The sequence below is a fragment of the Alosa pseudoharengus genome, unplaced genomic scaffold, assembly GCF_046254945.1.
Source record: "Alosa pseudoharengus isolate Yale_2024_CS ecotype anadromous, Long Island Sound unplaced genomic scaffold, YU_APseudo_1.1 YU_APseudo_1.1_scf_222, whole genome shotgun sequence".
Lineage (NCBI taxonomy): Eukaryota > Metazoa > Chordata > Actinopteri > Clupeiformes > Clupeidae > Alosa > Alosa pseudoharengus.
In genome coordinates, this window is record NW_027468681.1 from 14,416 (window position 1) to 33,842 (window position 19,427).

The following is a 19,427-nucleotide window of genomic DNA, read 5'->3' on the forward strand; positions in this document are numbered from 1 at the left end:
ATTTTCCTTGCGTTACCCATCAAAAATAGATATATACTTATTTAATGTAGTGAGAACCGACCAACACGACTAAATCGTGCATACTCTTAATGATAAGATCACGGACAAAAATTGTGGGGGTTTCACAGAATGAACTATTCCTGGCATTTGGTTCCTATTTCAGGGCCATAAATTTATAATCCCCCTAAGAATTGAACTTTCCAGGCATAAGTTAATGGTGGCATACTAACGACTCGTTACCCACCATGCCGGGCGTTCACTATACATGCATCTGGTTCCTTTTTTTTCCTTCACTTTCACTTGGCATTTGGCGACTCCTTCCTAATGTTAACGTTTAAAGGGTGTACATTTCCTTGAATGAGAAATAACTGTCCAATACTCCATCAACATTCATCGAAGAACCACATAAGTGATATCAGGTGCATAATAGATCAGTTCTCAACCCACACTACCCTATTATACTGCCCCCCTTCTTTGGAAAACTAGGAGGTTTTTTCGCGCGACAAACCCCCCTACCCCCTACGCCCGAAAAAGTCTAATATTCATGTCAAACCCCGAAACCATGAAAGACTCGACTGGCGTCTTCAACGAGTTCTGTTACGTGTTGGTATATATAGTGTTGCAAAAAGATGTTACTGTGTGGCTAGTGTAGCTTAAGCAAAGCATAACACTGAAGATGTTAAGATGGGCCGTAGAAAGCCCCACGGGCACAAAGGTTTGGTCCTGACTTTATTATCAGCTTTAACCCAATTTACACATGCAAGCCTCCGCACCCCTGTGAGGATGCCCTCAATCCCCCGTCCGGGGACGAGGAGCCGGTATCAGGCACACTTTTTAGCCCAAGACGCCTTGCTTAGCCACACCCCCAAGGGAATTCAGCAGTGATAGACATTAAGCCATAAGTGAAAACTTGACTTAGTCAGGGTTAAGAGGGCCGGTAAAACTCGTGCCAGCCACCGCGGTTATACGAGAGGCCCTAGTTGATTCACTCGGCGTAAAGAGTGGTTATGGAGAATAAAATACTAAAGCCGAAGACCCCTTAGGCCGTCATACGCACCTAGGGGCTCGAATTATAGACACGAAAGTAGCTTTACCCCTTCCCACCAGAACCCACGACAGCTGGGACACAAACTGGGATTAGATACCCCACTATGCCCCGCCGTAAACTTAGATATTCCAGTACAACAAATATCCGCCAGGGGACTACGAGCGCCAGCTTAAAACCCAAAGGACTTGGCGGTGCTTCAGACCCCCCTAGAGGAGCCTGTTCTAGAACCGATAACCCCCGTTCAACCTCACTACTCCTTGCTTTTCCCGCCTATATACCACCGTCGCCAGCTTACCCTGTGAAGGTACTACAGTAAGCAGAATGAGTAATACTCAAAACGTCAGGTCGAGGTGTAGCGTACGAAGTAGGAAGAAATGGGCTACACTATCTGATCCAGATTATTCACGGAAGGTTGTCTGAAACGACAATCCGAAGGTGGATTTAGCAGTAAAGGGGGAATAGAGTGCCCCCTTGAAGCCGGCTCTGAAGCGCGCACACACCGCCCGTCACTCTCCCCAACAACCGCCTACACCAAGGTAAATAACACAACATCCGTCACAAGGGGAGGCAAGTCGTAACATGGTAAGTGTACCGGAAGGTGCACTTGGAATAATCAGGGTGTGGCTGAGACAGTTAAGCGACTCCCTTACACCGAGAAGACATCCATGCAAGTTGGATCACCCTGAACTAAACAGCTAGCTCAGACTATAAAAACCAAATTAAAGATATGATAGTCCTACAAAAAGCTAAAAGCACAGACTAAACCATTCGACCACCCCAGTACGGGCGACAGAAAAGGAAATAAAGACGCTATAGACAAAGTACCGCAAGGGAAAGCTGAAAGAGAAATGAAATAACGCACTAAAGTAGATAAAAGCAGAGACTACATCTCGTACCTTTTGCATCATGATCTAGCCAGTAACCTCAAGCAAAGAGACCTCTAGTTTGAACCCCCGAAACCGGACGAGCTACTCCGGGGCAGCCTATTATAGGGCCAACCCGTCTCTGTGGCAAAAGAGTGGGAAGACCCCCGAGTAGAGGTGAAAGACCTACCGAGTCAGGTTATAGCTGGTTGCCCAAGAAATGAATAGAAGTTCAGCCCCGCTGCGCCCTCGCCCACAACAGTTTTACTTAAACAAGGCACAAAGGACACCCGCGGGAGTTAGTCAAGGGAGGTACAGCTCCCTTAACAAAGGACACAACCTTAAACAGGAGGCTAAGGAATATATTAAACTAAGGCCCTAGGTTTCAGTGGGCCTAAAAGCAGCCATCTGAACAGAAAGCGTTAAAGCTCAGACCAACCCAAGCCTATTATAACATTAAAATCTCCAAAGCCCCTAGTATTACTGGGCCATCCTATGCCCCCATAGGAGGGACCATGCTAGAACGAGTAATAAGAAGAAAGACCTTCTCCCAGCACATGTGTAAGTCGAATCGGACATCCCATCGACAATTAACGAACCCAACAAAAGAGGGCAATGCACCACCGCCGCCCTAGGCCGAGAAGACCATGTAATAGAACATCGTTACCCCCACACAGGAGTGCTTAAATCAAGGGAAAGACTTAAAGGATAAAAAGGAACTCGGCAAACCTAAACCCCGCCTGTTTACCAAAAACATCGCCTCCTGCCACCACTAATTATAGGAGGTCCCGCCTGCCCTGTGACCAAAAGTTTAACGGCCGCGGTATTTTAACCGTGCAAAGGTAGCGCAATCAATTGTCTTTTAAATGGAGACCTGTATGAATGGCATAACGAGGGTTTAACTGTCTCTTTTTCCCGGTCAATGAAACTGATCTACCCGTGCAGAAGCGGGTATACACACACAAGACGAGAAGACCCTATGGAGCTTTAGACGCCAACCAACCACGAAAAGCGGCCGCTAACTGGACCCTCAAACAACGTGATTATGGCACAAGCGTCTTCGGTTGGGGCGACCACGGGAGATAACAAAGCTCCCGAGTGGATAGGGGAACACCCTAAAACCCAGAGCCACAGCTCTAAGTCACAAAACATTTGACCAATAATGATCCGGCTTTATGCCGACCAACGAACCAAGTTACCCTAGGGATAACAGCGCAATCCCCTCCCAGAGTCCATATCGACGAGGGGGTTTACGACCTCGATGTTGGATCAGGACATCCTAATGGTGCAGCCGCTATTAAGGGTTCGTTTGTTCAACGATTAAAGTCCTACGTGATCTGAGTTCAGACCGGAGTAATCCAGGTCAGTTTCTATCTGTGAAGCCACCCTTCCTAGTACGAAAGGACCGGAGTGATGAGGCCCATGCTTTAGGCACGCCTCCCCCCAACCTGCTGAATACAACTGAAGCAGGTAAAGGGGGGCAACCCCCGGCCCAAGAGAAGGGCGCGCTAAGGTGGCAGAGCCCGGTAAATGCAGGAAGCCTAAGCCTTCCCTCCCAGAGGTTCAAATCCTCTCCTTAGCTATGCTTCACATTATCATAGCCCACATCATTAACCCCCTTGCCTACATCGTACCTGTCCTACTAGCCGTAGCTTTCCTGACCTTAATCGAACGAAAGGTCTTGGGGTATATGCAACTGCGGAAAGGACCAAATGTGGTAGGCCCTTACGGACTACTTCAACCAATCGCAGACGGAGTTAAGCTCTTTATTAAAGAACCTGTCCGACCCTCCACATCCTCCCCATTCTTATTCCTAGCTACTCCTACCTTAGCCCTCACACTGGCACTTACACTATGAGCGCCCCTACCCCTGCCCTTTCCAGTCACCGACCTAAATCTCAGTATACTCTTTATTTTAGCCCTGTCCAGCCTGGCCGTGTACTCAATCCTAGGATCTGGGTGAGCATCTAATTCAAAATATGCCCTAATTGGGGCTCTGCGAGCCGTTGCCCAGACCATTTCCTACGAAGTAGCCCTAGGACTCATTCTTCTATGCACTATCGTATTTACAGGAGGTTTCACCCTATCAATGTTCAGCACCACACAAGAAGGAATTTGACTACTAGCCCCAGCATGACCTCTTGCAGCAATGTGATATATCTCCACACTGGCAGAGACCAACCGGGCACCATTTGATCTAACTGAAGGAGAATCAGAACTTGTATCCGGGTTCAACGTAGAGTACGCCGGGGGACCTTTCGCCCTTTTCTTCCTGGCCGAATACGCCAACATTCTCTTCATAAATACCCTATCAGCAGTGCTCTTTATAGGGGCCTCACACTTCCCCTCATTTCCTGAATTTACTACCATTAGCATCATATTTAAAGCAGCCCTTCTTTCTGGGCTATTCCTGTGGGTTCGGGCCTCCTACCCACGATTCCGATATGACCAACTAATACATCTAGTGTGAAAAAACTTCCTCCCCCTTACACTAGCACTGATCCTCTGACATATTTCCCTTCCAGTGGGAACTGCAGGTCTCCCTCCCCAATTCTAGATAGACCCGGAGCTGTGCCTGAACGCCTAAGGGCCACTTTGATAGAGTGAACCACGGGGGTTAGACTCCCCCCGGCTCCTTAGAAAAAAGGGATTCGAACCCATCCTCCAGAGATCAAAACTCTGGGTGCTTCCACTACACCACTTTCTAGTAAGGTCAGCTAAATAAGCTTTCGGGCCCATACCCCGAACATGTTGGTTAAAATCCTTCCCCTACTAATGAACCCTTACGTACTCACAATCCTACTGTCTAGCCTGGGCCTAGGAACTACAATAACCTTTGCAAGCTCCCACTGACTGTTAGCATGAATGGGTCTGGAAATTAACACCCTCGCCATCGTCCCCATAATGGCCTACCAGCATCACCCCCGAGCCGTAGAAGCCACAACCAAGTACTTCCTCACACAAGCCACAGCAGCAGCTATACTTCTATTTGCTAGCACTACCAACGCATGAATCACTGGACAGTGAGAAATTACCCAACTTTCCCACCCCATCGCCTCTTCCATCGCCGTTACGGCCTTGGCACTAAAAATTGGGCTGGCCCCCATGCACTTCTGACTTCCTGAAGTTCTCCAGGGAATCACACTGACCACAGGACTAGTGTTATCTACTTGACAAAAACTAGCCCCATTCGCACTAATCCTTCAAGTTGCGGATAACGCCCACCCTTACTTACTTACAACACTAGCAATCTCTTCTACATTAGTAGGAGGCTGAGGGGGCCTTAATCAAACCCAACTACGCAAAATCCTGGCATACTCCTCAATCGCACATCTAGGGTGAATAATTCTAGTGGCCCAAATGGCCCCCCAAATAACACTAATAGCCCTAATTACCTACATTGCCATAACAACAGCCGCCTTCCTCACCCTAAACAATGTTGGCTCAACCAAAACTATTACCCTCGCCTCAACCTGAACTAAAGCCCCCACCCTGACCGCACTGGCCTGCCTTATTCTTCTCTCATTAGGGGGCTTACCCCCACTAACCGGATTCATGCCTAAATGACTAATTCTCCAAGAAGTCACCAGCCAGGGATTTCCTCTCACTGCCACCGTGATAGCCCTTACAGCCCTATTAAGTCTTTATTTCTACCTTCGACTAAGCTACGCCATAACCCTTACCCTCTCCCCCTACACCATTAACTCCACTGCCCCCTGACGAACCGCAACTAAACAGCCTTCCCTCCCCCTATCCGCGGCTATCGTTTTATCAACCTGCCTCCTCCCCCTTACCCCAACCGCCCTGGCCCTTTTAGCCTAGGGGCTTAGGATAGCATTTAGACCATGAGCCTTCAAAGCTCCAAGCAGGAGTGAAAATCTCCTAGCCCCTGATAAGACTTGCAGGGATTTATCCCACATCTTCTGGATGCAACCCAGACACTTTAATTAAGCTAAAGCCTTTCTAGATGGGAAGGCCTCGATCCTACAAACTCTTAGTTAACAGCTAAGCGCCCTAACCAGCGAGCATCCATCTACTTTCCCCGCCGTCCGGGAGAGAGGCGGAGAAAGCCCCGGCAGGCGTTAACCTGCGTCTTCAGGTTTGCAACCTGACATGAACTTCACCACAGAGCTTGTGGTAAGAAGAGGAGTTAAACCTCTGTCCTCGGAGCTACAATCCGCCGCCTAAACCTTCGGCCATCCTACCTGTGGCAATTACACGTTGATTTTTCTCAACTAATCATAAAGATATTGGTACCCTTTACCTAGTATTTGGTGCCTGAGCAGGGATAGTAGGCACTGCCTTAAGTCTCTTAATCCGAGCAGAACTGAGCCAACCCGGGGCACTTCTCGGAGACGATCAGATCTATAACGTCATCGTTACGGCGCACGCCTTCGTAATAATCTTCTTCATAGTAATGCCAATTCTAATTGGTGGCTTTGGGAACTGACTAGTCCCCCTTATGATCGGGGCACCAGACATGGCATTCCCACGAATGAACAACATGAGCTTCTGACTACTTCCGCCCTCATTCCTCCTCCTTCTTGCCTCATCCGGGGTTGAGGCCGGGGCAGGAACCGGATGAACAGTCTACCCGCCCTTGGCAGGTAATCTTGCCCACGCCGGAGCGTCCGTCGATCTAACTATCTTCTCTCTTCATCTAGCAGGTATCTCATCAATTCTTGGGGCCATTAATTTTATTACCACAATTATTAATATGAAACCCCCTGCAATCTCACAATATCAAACACCCCTATTTGTGTGATCCGTGCTTGTAACGGCCGTTCTCCTTCTTCTCTCACTCCCTGTGTTAGCTGCTGGGATTACAATGCTCCTAACAGACCGAAATCTAAATACGACCTTCTTTGACCCGGCAGGGGGAGGGGACCCAATTCTATATCAACACCTATTCTGATTCTTTGGCCACCCGGAAGTTTACATTTTAATCCTACCAGGATTTGGAATGATCTCCCACATTGTAGCCTATTATTCCGGCAAAAAAGAACCTTTCGGATACATGGGAATGGTATGAGCCATGATGGCCATCGGACTTCTAGGGTTTATCGTATGAGCCCACCACATGTTCACCGTAGGAATGGATGTAGACACACGAGCCTACTTTACATCAGCAACAATGATTATTGCTATTCCCACCGGAGTAAAAGTCTTTAGCTGACTTGCGACACTGCACGGGGGCTCAATCAAATGGGATACTCCCCTTCTTTGAGCTCTGGGCTTCATTTTCCTATTCACGGTCGGGGGGCTCACAGGGATTGTACTAGCCAATTCCTCCCTAGACATTGTTCTACACGACACATACTACGTAGTAGCACACTTCCACTATGTTCTGTCAATGGGTGCTGTGTTTGCCATCATGGCCGCATTCATGCACTGATTCCCGCTATTTTCAGGATACACCCTTCACAGCACCTGAACAAAAATCCACTTTGGGGTTATGTTCGTAGGGGTAAATCTAACTTTCTTCCCACAGCACTTCCTGGGGCTAGCCGGAATGCCACGACGGTACTCGGACTACCCAGATGCCTACACCCTTTGAAACACGGTGTCTTCAATCGGGTCATTAATCTCTTTAGTAGCAGTAATTATGTTCTTATTTATTCTTTGAGAAGCATTTGCCGCCAAACGAGAAGTATCATCAGTAGAGCTTACCATGACGAACGTAGAATGACTACACGGCTGCCCACCTCCTTACCACACCTTTGAAGAGCCGGCTTTCGTGCAAGTACAAGCAAAATAACGAGAAAGGGAGGAATCGAACCCCCGTGAGATGGTTTCAAGCCAACTGCATGGCCACTCTGCCACTTTCTTAAATAAGACACTAGTAAAACGATTACCTTGCCTTGTCGAGGCAAAATTGTGGGTTAAACTCCCGCGTGTCTTAGCCCAGAGCTAAATGGCACATCCCTCACAACTAGGATTGCAAGACGCGGCCTCCCCTGTAATAGAAGAACTCCTACATTTCCACGACCACGCCCTAATGATCGTACTCCTAATTAGCACACTGGTTCTTTACATTATTGTGTCAATGGTTTCCACCAAACTTACTGACAAATACATTCTAGATTCTCAAGAAATTGAAATTGTGTGAACTGTCCTGCCGGCAGTAATCCTTATTTTAATTGCACTTCCCTCCCTACGAATTCTTTACCTCATGGACGAGATTAACGACCCCCATCTAACTATTAAAGCCATGGGACACCAGTGATACTGAAGCTATGAGTACACAGACTACGAAGACCTTGGCTTCGACTCCTATATGGTTCCTACACAAGACCTAGTACCAGGACAATTCCGACTACTAGAAACAGACCACCGAATGGTTGTTCCAATAGAATCTCCTATTCGAGTTCTTGTATCAGCGGAAGACGTACTTCACTCCTGAGCTGTTCCAGCACTAGGAGTAAAAATAGACGCAGTACCAGGACGCCTGAATCAAACCGCCTTTATCGCCTCCCGTCCCGGTGTATTCTACGGGCAATGCTCTGAAATTTGTGGTGCAAATCACAGCTTTATGCCAATTGTGGTAGAGGCTGTTCCTCTAGAACACTTTGAAAACTGATCCTCACTCATACTTGAAGACGCCTCACTAGGAAGCTAAACTGGGCCTAGCGTCAGCCTTTTAAGCTGAAGATTGGTGGCCCCCAACCACCTCTAGTGACATGCCTCAATTGAACCCCGCTCCTTGATTTGCAATTCTTGTCTTCTCTTGACTAATTTTCCTAACAGTCATCCCCCCAAAAGTCCTAGCCCATAATTTCAACAATGAACCTACAACTGTAGGAGCTGAAAAAGCTAAACCTGAACCCTGAAACTGACCATGATACTAAGCTTCTTTGACCAATTCATGAGCCCCTCTTACCTAGGTATTCCCCTTATTGCGGTAGCAATCGCACTCCCATGAACTTTATACCCCACCCCTACAACACGATGATTGAACAATCGAGTATTAACCCTTCAAGGCTGATTTATTAATCGATTCACACAACAACTTCTTCTTCCTATTAACCCAGGAGGACACAAATGAGCAGTTCTGCTTACATCTTTAATGCTCTTCCTTATTACTATCAACATGTTAGGACTTCTCCCCTACACATTTACACCAACTACACAACTTTCTCTTAATATGGGCCTTGCCGTCCCTCTGTGACTAGCCACAGTAATCATCGGTATGCGAAACCAACCTACAGCTGCCCTAGGACATCTCCTCCCCGAGGGCACCCCAGCACCACTTATTCCTGTACTAATTATTATCGAAACGATTAGCCTGTTTATCCGACCCTTAGCCCTTGGAGTCCGACTAACTGCCAACCTAACAGCTGGCCACCTACTCATCCAACTAATTGCTACAGCAGCATTTGTTCTTCTCCCAATTATGCCAACCGTGGCCATCTTAACAGCCACAATCTTATTCTTACTCACTCTTCTAGAAGTTGCCGTAGCAATGATTCAGGCATATGTCTTCGTCCTACTCTTAAGCCTATACCTACAAGAAAACGTCTAATGGCCCACCAAGCACACGCATACCACATGGTAGACCCAAGCCCCTGACCGCTCACCGGAGCAATTGGCGCCCTGCTGCTAACATCCGGCACTGCAATTTGATTCCACTTCCATTCAACCCTCCTTATAACTCTAGGCCTAGTACTAACCCTCCTAACTATATACCAATGATGACGGGACATTGTCCGAGAAGGGACCTTCCAAGGCCACCACACCCCTCCAGTTCAAAAAGGACTACGTTACGGGATGATCCTGTTCATTACCTCAGAAGTATTCTTCTTTGCAGGATTTTTCTGAGCCTTCTACCACTCAAGCCTAGCACCAACCCCTGAACTAGGAGGTTGCTGACCCCCAACAGGAATCACACCCCTGGACCCATTCGAAGTACCACTATTGAATACAGCCGTCCTTCTGGCCTCCGGTGTAACTGTGACATGAGCCCATCACAGCCTTATAGAAGGAGAACGAAAACAAGCCATCCAATCTCTTACCCTTACAATCCTTCTGGGCTTCTACTTTACTTTCTTACAAGCCCTAGAATACTATGAAGCCCCCTTTACGATCGCAGATGGAGTATATGGATCAACATTCTTTGTGGCCACAGGATTCCACGGCCTACACGTAATTATTGGCTCAACATTCCTGGCTGTTTGTCTTCTACGTCAAGTACTCTACCACTTTACTTCAAACCACCACTTTGGATTCGAGGCCGCCGCCTGATACTGACACTTTGTTGACGTAGTATGACTATTCTTATACGTCTCTATCTACTGATGAGGATCATAATCTTTCTAGTATAAAAGACAGTACAGGTGGCTTCCAACCATCTAATCTTGGTTAAAGTCCAAGGAAAGATAATGAGTCTAATTATAACTATCCTAGCAATCACATCAGTACTATCAATCATTTTAATTATTGTTTCGTTCTGACTACCACAAATAAACCCCGACGCAGAAAAACTTTCACCTTACGAATGTGGATTTGACCCCCTAGGATCTGCCCGACTGCCCTTCTCCCTGCGGTTCTTCCTAGTAGCTATTCTATTCTTACTATTTGACCTAGAGATCGCATTACTACTTCCCCTCCCCTGAGGAAATCAACTGCTCGACCCACTAACAACCGTCTCATGGGCCACCGCCATCCTTGTTCTCCTAACATTAGGTTTAGTCTATGAGTGAATGCAGGGGGGCCTTGAATGAGCCGAATAGGGAATTAGTCCAACTAAAGACTTCTGATTTCGGCTCAGACAATTATGGTTAAAGTCCATAACTCCCTTATGACCCCGGTACACTTCAGTTTTAGCATAGCATTTATCCTAGGCCTAATGGGCCTGGCATTTCACCGAACCCACCTTCTCTCTGCTCTACTATGTTTAGAGGGCATGATGCTATCACTCTTTCTTGCTCTTCTTTATGAACCCTACAAACAGAAGCAACAAACTTCTCTGCAGCGCCCATATTACTCCTCGCCTTCTCTGCTTGTGAAGCCAGCACTGGTCTTGCCCTACTAGTAGCAACAGCTCGAACCCACGGAACAGACCGACTACAAAGCCTTAACCTCCTGCAATGTTAAAAGTGTTAATCCCAACTCTAATGCTCTTCCCAACGATCTGGTTAACACCCAAAAAATGACTTTGGACATCTGCCGTATCCTACAGCCTAGTTATTGCCCTACTGAGTCTAACCTGACTCAACTGGACAGCAGAAACAGGGTGAACCCTGCCAAACAGCTATATAGCAATTGACCCCCTTTCTGCCCCCCTTCTAGTCCTAACATGTTGACTCCTCCCTCTAATAATCCTCGCAAGCCAAAACCACACGCAGTCTGAACCTGCCTCCCGGCAACGTATATACCTTAGCCTCCTGGCCTCCCTTCAAACCTTCCTTATTATAGCATTCGGGGCCACAGAAATTATTATGTTTTATATTATATTTGAAGCAACCCTTGTCCCCACTCTTATTATTATTACCCGATGAGGTAATCAAGCAGAACGCCTAAATGCGGGCACCTACTTCTTATTTTACACTTTAGCGGGATCCCTCCCACTATTAGTTGCACTACTAACCCTACAAAATTCAACAGGAAGTTTATCAATGATTACCCTAAACTTTTGTCAACCTTTAACTCTGATCTCTTGGGGGGACAAAATCTGGTGAGCAGGCTGCTTAGTGGCATTCCTCGTAAAAATACCCCTCTATGGCGTTCATCTCTGACTACCAAAGGCGCACGTAGAAGCCCCTATTGCCGGGTCAATAGTCCTGGCCGCAGTTTTACTAAAACTTGGGGGTTACGGCATGATTCGAATGACCACAGTCCTTGACCCCCTCACCAAAGAAATAGCCTATCCTTTCATCGTGCTCGCCCTCTGGGGAATCATCATAACAGGATCTATCTGTTTACGCCAAACAGACCTAAAATCACTAATCGCTTACTCCTCAGTAAGCCACATAGGCCTAGTAGCTGGGGGTATTCTTATTCAAACCCCCTGAGGCCTAACCGGAGCAATTATTTTAATAATTGCCCACGGACTAGTCTCATCGGCATTATTCTGTCTGGCAAACACAAGCTATGAACGAACACACAGCCGAACCATGGTCCTAGCACGAGGCATGCAAATACTATTCCCCCTAACAGCCACATGATGATTTATTGCTAACTTAGCCAATCTTGCACTCCCCCCACTCCCTAATCTTATGGGAGAAGTAATAATCATTACAACCATGTTTAACTGATCTCCTTGAACCCTCGTCCTAACAGGGCTCGGCACCCTGATCACAGCCGGCTACTCCCTCTACATGTTCCTAATGACTCAGCGAGGCCCAGTACCAGCACATATTACAGGATTAACCCCTTATCACACACGAGAGCACCTTTTAATTGCCCTTCACTTAATCCCAGTTATCTTACTTATCCTTAAACCAGAGTTCATGTGAGGATGATTCTACTGCAGGTATAGTTTAACGAAAATGTTGGATTGTGATTCCAAAGACAGGAGTTCAAACCTCCTTATCCGCCGAGAGAGGCCTGTAGCAATAGAGACTGCTAATCTCTACCCCCGCAGTTAGAGTCTGCGGCTCACTCGGCCTTTGAAGGATAACAGTCATCCGTTGGTCTTAGGAACCAAAAACTCTTGGTGCAAATCCAAGCAGAGGCTATGCAAACCACACTGATTTTATCATCATCACTTACACTAATCTTTGCCCTCCTAGCCTACCCTATTCTTACAACGATTGACCCTACACCAAAACCCCCCGGTTGAGCCGTGTCCCACGTAAAAACCGCAGTTAGTGCCGCATTCGTGGTCAGTCTTTTACCCTTATTCATCTTTCTAGATCAGGGAGTAGAGACAATCGTTACCACCTGACACTGAATAAACACATCCACTTTCAACATTAGCATTAGCCTAAAGTTCGATGCCTATTCAATTATCTTTACGCCCATCGCCCTTTACGTGACCTGATCCATCCTTGAATTTGCCTCCTGATACATACACGCGGACCCCTACATGAACCGATTCTTTAAATACCTCCTCATGTTCTTAATTGCTATAATTATCTTAGTTACAGCCAACAACATATTCCAACTATTTATTGGTTGAGAAGGAGTAGGAATTATGTCCTTCCTACTAATCGGCTGATGATACGGCCGAGCCGATGCCAACACTGCAGCCTTGCAAGCCGTAATTTATAACCGAGTAGGAGACATCGGACTAATTATAAGCATGGCCTGGTTTGCCATGAATCTTAATTCATGAGAAATACAACAAATCTTTGCACTCTCCCACAACATAGACATAACCCTCCCCCTTCTAGGCCTAATCATTGCCGCAACAGGCAAGTCGGCCCAATTCGGACTTCACCCTTGACTGCCTTCCGCAATGGAAGGTCCTACGCCAGTCTCCGCCCTACTGCACTCAAGCACAATGGTCGTAGCAGGAATCTTCCTCCTTATTCGACTGCACCCTCTTACCCAATCTAACCCCACAGCATTAACCATTTGCTTATGTCTAGGTGCACTAACAACACTATTCACTGCCACATGTGCTCTCACCCAGAATGACATTAAAAAAATCGTAGCCTTCTCTACTTCAAGTCAGCTGGGACTTATGATGGTAACAATTGGGCTTAATCAGCCCCAATTAGCCTTCTTCCACATTTGCACCCATGCCTTCTTCAAAGCAATACTCTTCCTCTGCTCCGGATCAGTAATCCACAGCCTTAACGACGAACAAGACATCCGGAAAATAGGAGGCCTGCACAACCTAGCACCTTTTACATCTACCTGTCTGACAATTGGAAGCCTAGCTCTAACAGGAACCCCCTTCCTGGCCGGCTTCTTCTCAAAAGATGCCATCATCGAAGCCCTAAACACCTCTTACCTAAACGCCTGAGCCCTTGTCCTCACTCTAATTGCAACCTCTTTCACGGCTGTCTATAGCTTCCGAGTTGTATTCTTTGTTACCATGGGAACCCCCCGATTCATGCCTCTCTCTCCAATCAACGAAAATGACCCTGCGGTTATCAACCCAATTAAACGACTGGCCTGAGGCAGCATTGTAGCAGGACTAATTCTTATTTCAAACACCCTCCCTACAAAAACACCCATTATAACCATACCCCCTATACTAAAACTAGCTGCTCTTATCGTCACAATCATTGGACTTCTAACAGCCATAGAACTAGCCGCCCTTACTGCCAAACAATTTAAACCTACCCCAATCATTAAACTACACAACTTCTCAAATATACTTGGCTACTTCCCCGCAACAGTACACCGCCTGGCCCCTAAACTAAACCTGGTTTTAGGCCAAACAATGGCCAACCAACTAGTAGACCAATCCTGATTTGAAGCCGCAGGCCCCAAAGGGCTAGCTTCAGCCCAGGCAAAAATATCCGCCGCCACTAGCGACGCCCAACGAGGGATCATCAAGACATATCTAATAATCTTCATAATCACCACAGGACTGGCCACCCTTTTAGCCTCTACCTAAACAGCCCGTAAAGCCCCCCGACTTAAACCACGAGTCAACTCTAACACTACAAATAGGGTTAGCAATAAAACTCAAGCGCATAACACTATCATAACACCCCCTGAAGCATAAAGCATAGAAACCCCACCAACATCTCCCCGAACCATCAACAATTCTTTACAGCTACTCAACACCCCCGCACTAAAATCATATCATGACGAGCCAAAATAAAGTAGCCCTGCAACGACTACCACAAAGTAGAACATTGCATGCTCAAAGACAGACGCATCCCCCCAGCTTTCAGGGTGCGGGTCAGCTGCCAAGGCAGCCGAATACCCAAAAACTACTAACATCCCCCCTAAATAAATTAAGAAAAGAGCCAAGGCCAGAAACGGAGACCCAAACATTGCTAAAACAGCACAACCCGCTCCAGAAGACATCACTAACCCTAATGCCGCGAAATACGGGGCAGGATTGGATGCAACACCTACCATCCCTAAAACAAACCCAAATAATCAAAGACACACAAAGTATACCATAATTTCTACCCGGATTCTAACCGAGACCAATGACTCGAAAAACCACCGTTGTTATTCAACTATAGAAACCCTAATGGCAAGCCTACGAAAAACCCACCCACTCCTAAAAATCGCTAACGACGCACTAGTCGACCTCCCAGCCCCTTCTAACATTTCAGTCTGATGAAACTTCGGCTCACTTTTAGGGCTGTGTTTAGCAGCACAAATTTTAACAGGATTATTCCTGGCTATACACTACACTTCTGACATCGCAACTGCATTCTCTTCTGTTGCCCACATTTGCCGTGACGTAAACTACGGCTGACTGATCCGAAGCATGCACGCAAACGGAGCATCATTCTTCTTTATCTGCATTTACGCCCACATTGGCCGAGGACTTTACTACGGCTCATACCTTTACAAAGAGACATGAAACATTGGAGTAGTCCTTCTCCTTCTTGTTATGATGACTGCCTTTGTAGGCTACGTTCTCCCCTGAGGACAAATGTCTTTCTGAGGGGCCACTGTAATTACCAACTTATTATCTGCCGTCCCATATGTGGGGGGCGCACTAGTAGAGTGAATCTGAGGGGGCTTCTCCGTAGATAACGCCACTCTAACCCGATTCTTCGCATTCCACTTCCTATTCCCTTTCGTAATTGCAGGGGCCACAATCCTCCACCTTTTATTCCTACACGAAACAGGATCAAATAACCCTGCCGGCCTTAACTCGGACGCCGATAAAATTTCATTCCACCCATACTTCTCCTACAAAGACCTTCTAGGCTTCGCAGTTATACTACTAGCACTAACCTCATTAGCCCTCTTTTCACCCAACTTACTAGGAGACCCAGATAATTTTACACCCGCCAACCCCATGGTCACCCCACCCCATATTAAACCAGAGTGATACTTCCTATTTGCCTACGCCATCCTGCGTTCAATCCCCAACAAATTAGGCGGAGTACTAGCCCTTCTATTCTCCATTTTAGTACTAATGGTTGTTCCCATTCTACACACCTCAAAGCAACGAGGTCTAACATTCCGACCTATTACACAATTCCTATTCTGAACTTTAGTAGCAGACGTCATCATCTTGACATGAATCGGAGGAATACCAGTAGAACACCCATACGTCATTATCGGGCAAGTAGCCTCAGTCATCTACTTCTCTGTATTCTTAGTTCTCGCCCCGCTAGCCGGATGAATAGAGAACAAAGCCCTAGAATGAAACTGCCCCAGTAGCTTAGTTCAAAGCGCCGGTTTTGTAATCCGGAGACCGGAGGTTAAAGTCCTCCCTGAGGCCCAGAAAAGAAAGATTTTAACTTCCACCTCTAACTCCCAAAGCTAGTATTCTAAGTTAAACTATTCTCTGGCGACACGCCGCCCGCCGCCCGCCGCCAAATATATGTACTTTGGTATACAAATGTTGTATACTCATAGTATGTACAATATCCATGCACAGATGGTATAGTACATACTATGTATAATTATACATATATATATGGTGTAGGTACATACTATGTATAATCCCCATTCATATTATGTCAGGTAAATGACTGCTTTACATTACATAACTGAATCTAAGAACAACACAATAATAACCAAATAACAATAAATAAGGACAAAGCAAGTAATAATTGAACTAAGGTATACATAAGCATTAAATTAAGATTCAGAATATAAATAAGAAAACCTGATAAATAGATTAATCCCTATTACTCCATCAAACCATTTTCCTTGCGTTACCCATCAAAAATAGATATATACTTATTTAATGTAGTGAGAACCGACCAACACGACTAAATCGTGCATACTCTTAATGATAAGATCACGGACAAAAATTGTGGGGGTTTCACAGAATGAACTATTCCTGGCATTTGGTTCCTATTTCAGGGCCATAAATTTATAATCCCCCTAAGAATTGAACTTTCCAGGCATAAGTTAATGGTGGCATACTAACGACTCGTTACCCACCATGCCGGGCGTTCACTATACATGCATCTGGTTCCTTTTTTTTCCTTCACTTTCACTTGGCATTTGGCGACTCCTTCCTAATGTTAACGTTTAAAGGGTGTACATTTCCTTGAATGAGAAATAACTGTCCAATACTCCATCAACATTCATCGAAGAACCACATAAGTGATATCAGGTGCATAATAGATCAGTTCTCAACCCACACTACCCTATTATACTGCCCCCCTTCTTTGGAAAACTAGGAGGTTTTTTCGCGCGACAAACCCCCCTACCCCCTACGCCCGAAAAAGTCTAATATTCATGTCAAACCCCGAAACCATGAAAGACTCGACTGGCGTCTTCAACGAGTTCTGTTACGTGTTGGTATATATAGTGTTGCAAAAAGATGTTACTGTGTGGCTAGTGTAGCTTAAGCAAAGCATAACACTGAAGATGTTAAGATGGGCCGTAGAAAGCCCCACGGGCACAAAGGTTTGGTCCTGACTTTATTATCAGCTTTAACCCAATTTACACATGCAAGCCTCCGCACCCCTGTGAGGATGCCCTCAATCCCCCGTCCGGGGACGAGGAGCCGGTATCAGGCACACTTTTTAGCCCAAGACGCCTTGCTTAGCCACACCCCCAAGGGAATTCAGCAGTGATAGACATTAAGCCATAAGTGAAAACTTGACTTAGTCAGGGTTAAGAGGGCCGGTAAAACTCGTGCCAGCCACCGCGGTTATACGAGAGGCCCTAGTTGATTCACTCGGCGTAAAGAGTGGTTATGGAGAATAAAATACTAAAGCCGAAGACCCCTTAGGCCGTCATACGCACCTAGGGGCTCGAATTATAGACACGAAAGTAGCTTTACCCCTTCCCACCAGAACCCACGACAGCTGGGACACAAACTGGGATTAGATACCCCACTATGCCCCGCCGTAAACTTAGATATTCCAGTACAACAAATATCCGCCAGGGGACTACGAGCGCCAGCTTAAAACCCAAAGGACTTGGCGGTGCTTCAGACCCCCCTAGAGGAGCCTGTTCTAGAACCGATAACCCCCGTTCAACCTCACTACTCCTTGCTTTTCCCGCCTATATACCACCGTCGCCAGCTTACCCTGTGAAGGTACTACAGTAAGCAGAATGAGTAATACTCAAAACGTCAGGTCGAGGTGTAGCGTACGAAGTAGGAAGAAATGGGCTACACTATCTGATCCAGATTATTCACGGAAGGTTGTCTGAAACGACAATCCGAAGGTGGATTTAGCAGTAAAGGGGGAATAGAGTGCCCCCTTGAAGCCGGCTCTGAAGCGCGCACACACCGCCCGTCACTCTCCCCAACAACCGCCTACACCAAGGTAAATAACACAACATCCGTCACAAGGGGAGGCAAGTCGTAACATGGTAAGTGTACCGGAAGGTGCACTTGGAATAATCAGGGTGTGGCTGAGACAGTTAAGCGACTCCCTTACACCGAGAAGACATCCATGCAAGTTGGATCACCCTGAACTAAACAGCTAGCTCAGACTATAAAAACCAAATTAATGATATAGATAGTCCTACAAAAAGCTAAAAGCACAGACTAAACCATTCGACCACCCCAGTACGGGCGACAGAAAAGGAAATAAAGACGCTATAGACAAAGTACCGCAAGGGAAAGCTGAAAGAGAAATGAAATAACGCACTAAAGTAGATAAAAGCAGAGACTACATCTCGTACCTTTTGCATCATGATCTAGCCAGTAACCTCAAGCAAAGAGACCTCTAGTTTGAACCCCCGAAACCGGACGAGCTACTCCGGGGCAGCCTATTATAGGGCCAACCCGTCTCTGTGGCAAAAGAGTGGGAAGACCCCCGAGTAGAGGTGAAAGACCTACCGAGTCAGGTTATAGCTGGTTGCCCAAGAAATGAATAGAAGTTCAGCCCCGCTGCGCCCTCGCCCACAACAGTTTTACTTAAACAAGGCACAAAGGACACCCGCGGGAGTTAGTCAAGGGAGGTACAGCTCCCTTAACAAAGGACACAACCTTAAACAGGAGGCTAAGGAATATATTAAACTAAGGCCCTAGGTTTCAGTGGGCCTAAAAGCAGCCATCTGAACAGAAAGCGTTAAAGCTCAGACCAACCCAAGCCTATTATAACATTAAAATCTCCAAAGCCCCTAGTATTACTGGGCCATCCTATGCCCCCATAGGAGGGACCATGCTAGAACGAGTAATAAGAAGAAAGACCTTCTCCCAGCACATGTGTAAGTCGAATCGGACATCCCATCGACAATTAACGAACCCAACAAAAGAGGGCAATGCACCACCGCCGCCCTAGGCCGAGAAGACCATGTAATAGAACATCGTTACCCCCACACAGGAGTGCTTAAATCAAGGGAAAGACTTAAAGGATAAAAAGGAACTCGGCAAACCTAAACCCCGCCTGTTTACCAAAAACATCGCCTCCTGCCACCACTAATTATAGGAGGTCCCGCCTGCCCTGTGACCAAAAGTTTAACGGCCGCGGTATTTTAACCGTGCAAAGGTAGCGCAATCAATTGTCTTT

At 46.6% G+C, this 19,427-nt stretch overlaps 2 non-coding genes and 1 pseudogene across 2 annotated transcripts; 2 read left to right on the forward strand and 1 right to left on the reverse strand.

Annotated features, from left to right (window-relative positions):
• Nucleotides 1–710: 710 nt before the first annotated feature.
• On the forward strand, nucleotides 711–1,663 carry LOC143139982 (18S ribosomal RNA). The gene has a single exon (XR_012990495.1). It is a non-coding gene; the product is annotated as an 18S ribosomal RNA (ribosomal RNA).
• A 12,755-nt stretch (nucleotides 1,664–14,418) lies between these two features.
• Nucleotides 14,419–14,955, reverse strand: LOC143139981 (NADH-ubiquinone oxidoreductase chain 6-like; annotated as a pseudogene).
• A 2,407-nt stretch (nucleotides 14,956–17,362) lies between these two features.
• On the forward strand, nucleotides 17,363–18,315 carry LOC143139983 (18S ribosomal RNA). The gene has a single exon (XR_012990496.1). It is a non-coding gene; the product is annotated as an 18S ribosomal RNA (ribosomal RNA).
• The last annotated feature ends 1,112 nt before the right edge of the window (nucleotides 18,316–19,427 follow it).